This window comes from Hoplias malabaricus, chromosome 2, assembly GCF_029633855.1.
Source record: "Hoplias malabaricus isolate fHopMal1 chromosome 2, fHopMal1.hap1, whole genome shotgun sequence".
NCBI classification, from domain to species: domain Eukaryota; kingdom Metazoa; phylum Chordata; class Actinopteri; order Characiformes; family Erythrinidae; genus Hoplias; species Hoplias malabaricus.
The window spans coordinates 20,378,663-20,382,411 of record NC_089801.1 but is presented as its reverse complement, the minus strand read 5'-3'; positions in this window follow the sequence as shown (position 1 = coordinate 20,382,411).

Sequence of the window (3,749 nt, the reverse complement as noted above, 5' to 3'; positions counted from 1 at the left end):
TTAAAACCCTAAACCCTAGGTCCCACACTTAAAACCCTAAACCCTACACTCTAAAAAATGATTCTTGTGTCCAGTAATTATTGCTCATTAAAATGAAAAGATTTTACCTAAAATAACATTTTATTAAGTTTGCTTAATTAAAAGAATAAAAGCAGCCCAATATTTTGTGTGTTTACTATATTCAGAATTTTGCAGAAATATTGCATATAAATTGCGATGTTTCTTTGCAAATGTCAGTGTGACTACAGAATTGAGTAAACGTTACTAAATATTTTAAGACTTTTTGGGACACCACGTGACTAAGGACGTTGGCGCAAAGAAGAAAAAATTTGGACCACATGCATAACATCCCAAGGAAGGATTGCATAGGTAAGAGCACATTGACTGATCATTGAAGTGTTTACAGACCGTTTTCAGTCGTTTTTGAGTTTGAACATTTGATATGTGGCTGTTAACAGTGTGTTCTCGTGTGTGGAGCTGCGTCTTTAAAAACAGTTCAAACGCTCAAACTCAGCTAACGGTCATCAGATCTGTGTGCATAAACACTCTAAAGGTTTAATATCCTAATTACAACCGCATTTTACTCTTCCAAAAAGCGGCATGGACGGCCTTTACTATTTTTGAAGTTTCGTCTCAAATCACTGCTTCTTCTCTGTGCGGTGCACTTTCTAGGTCATGAAATAGCAGCACATCCACCCAAAGACTGCACGATATGTCTGAATTAAATGAATGTGTAATGTACAGTAGGTTAGCCAACTCTGTATGTACCACTTTGTCACTACTCGATAAGCTACGGTTAAAGTAGTGCACTATGCAGGCAGTGGGGAGTGGTTTGAGAAAGTGACGGTGGTTTCCACTCTTCAGTGCAATCGTTGTGCAGGCTGGTGAAAAGTAAAAAGAGAACTGGGCAGAATAAACAGGAGAGTATCTCCATACAGTTCGTTTGCGTGTTAATTCATTTTGAGCTGCTGCTAGAGACGCAGCCCTACGGTAAAATGCGTTGTCTCCCGACTGGAAGTAAGTTCGTAATCTACTAAAATTAAATAAACTAAAATTACATCTCCTTAATAAACTGGGATGCTGTAAAAAATGTCTGACTAATTTTAGGGCAGATACATTTCAGTTTAATAGGTAAAGAGCCAAACTGTATATTTTACGCGGTCAAATGCCTCGTTCCTCGAAGCTAATGGCGGTCGTACCTCGCCAGTGACCCACACTGTGTTTATCTGGAGTCAGTGTGTGCAGCTGCAGGTGGATGGTTTAATTTTTCCGACGCAGACTTCAGATGTTCAGTGTGACCTGCTTTAGTGTAAATTTAGGAGAGCTCCGCAGCCATACACCCATAATGTTAAATAAAAAGGTCTTACCCAAACCCAGTACTTCACCCAAAACGAGGCAGGTAAACCAGCATAACCACTGAATGCCCATGAATTTAAAATGGCAGGTAGATTAGACATTATACATTGCAGTGTATTTATAATTGTCAGCTCAAATTAATAGTGTTTATCTAAATGACTTTGAGCAATATGAACTGATACATGTTTTCCTTTGTTGTATCTAATTCAGGGAAGCCTTTGTTGATCAGATACCATCTGAGTTACGGTAAGAACATCAGCATTTTTGTGTTTAAAATCAGAGTGTTGGAGTGATCTTTGAGATCCCTACACTCCTCCCTTGTTGGTCCACCTTGTAGATGTAAAGTCAGAAACAGTAGCTCATCTGTTGGTGCACAGTGTGTGTTGGTCATCCTCTAGTCTTTCATCAGTGACACGGGACACTGTTGGCTGGATAATATTTGGTTCGATTAAAGAACAGGATAATAAAGTATGAAGAGAAACATATATGGGCTACATTCTGTAATTGTAGAAAGTCCTCCTATATCGTAAGTAGACCTGTTAGTGTTTATATTTGTATTATTTCACTATAGCCACATATTACAAAGCATGTGTAGTTATTTTTGTCCTCTTTAGGATTACATGAAGTGGACATGTAAAATTTGTCAAATACAAGTTTCAAGGAGAGGAGCTCTACTTAAACATTATAGAATTGATCATGACTGTTTAGGACGCCACCAATCACAGCCTTGTCCACACTTTGAATGTCCTTGCACTTTCAAGACTCATAGTTCTCTGCGATCACACTTGGCAAGACATCATTTCCCAGATGGGTCGATAAGCAGAGAGCACCTTTCTTTCTGTTGTCAAAATTGTGGATCAAAGAGATTCACAACAGAGAAGGATTTTTTTGCTCATGTAAGACGTCATCTGAGTCAGCAGGAAACAGTTGACTGTGTTTTCAATGCTTGTGACTTTAAGACAAATGTGTATGGGACATTTGCAGCTCACAAGAGCAGAAAACACACTCCTTATTCAGCCAGAGATTTTAAATGTGCAGTTCTGCAGAGAAACTCAGATGCATGTAATGCTGTTGATAGTGTAACTGATACAGAAGATACTACTGAAAACAATTTCTTGACTTTTGATGAGGAGAGTGAACCTTTACAGAATACTTGTGTGAAAAAGCTTGGTTCATTGCTGCTTAAATTGGAAAGCCTCTTCCATGTATCAGGAAATTGTGTGGATGAGTTAGTTGAGGACTTGCAGTTCATTTCATCTGTAGCATCAGCTCAAGATTTTAAAAATATTATTGAGCGAACTTTGGAGAAACACGGTTGCATACTTGCTGCATCAGTAATTACAGATTTGGTGAAGGAGCTTTGTGAATCAGGACCAGTAAGTACAGCACTTGGTTTGAAAGGTCCCTTTAACAGTGCATACAAGAGAAAGAGATATTTTGAGGAAAATTTCAGTGTTGTTCAGCCTGTGGAGTATATAATTGATTTAAGGGCAAAAAGGTGTTTTCAATATGTTCCAATTTTGAAATCATTGTCTCAGTTACTGAACAACAAATATATCTTAGAAAAAGCTGTTGAAAGTACTGAAACTTCCAAACATGGTGTGACACTTCACTTCAAGTCTTTCTGTGATGGTTCTTACTTTAAAGAGAGCAATTTTTGGAATGGAGATGAATTCAGGTTGTCCTTAATTTTGTACGTTGATGATTTTGAGGTCTGCAATCCCCTTGGAACCTCCAGAAAGAAACACAAGATAACAACTCTGTACTGGGTGTTAGGAAATATTCCATCACCTTTGAGATCTGAATTGACCTCCATTCATTTGGCAGTGCTTTGTAAAGCAGATGATGTCAAAACACATGGTTACGCTGTGGTTCTAGAACCACTGTTGAAAGACCTTGTATTCTTGGAGTCAGAAGGAATTTATGTTTCAACTCTTGCCAGAAATGTGAAAGGTAGTGTACAGTGTGTAGTAGCAGACAATTTAGGTGCACATGCAATTGGGGGATTTGTGGAAAGTTTTTCAGGGCAGTACCCTTGCAGATTTTGTATTGGCCAGCGCTCAGATTTTCAGCTGAAGGAAGTACGCACAGGTGAATTTCAGTTGAGGACTGAACAGGAGCACTTATTGCATGTTCAAACAGTGCTCCATGACCAAAGTCGTTCCCACTGCTGTGGTGTCAAAAAACAATGTGTGCTGACTGAAAAACTGACTAACTTTCATGTCTTGAAAGGGTATCCACCAGATATACTACATGATCTTTTTGAAGGGATTGTTCCTCTTGAAATAGCCTTATGTCTGAAAGTGTTCATTGAGAAAAAATATCTGACTTTGTCAGTGGTCAATGATTCCATCAAACATTTTCCATTTAAATGGGCAGACAAAACTAACTCT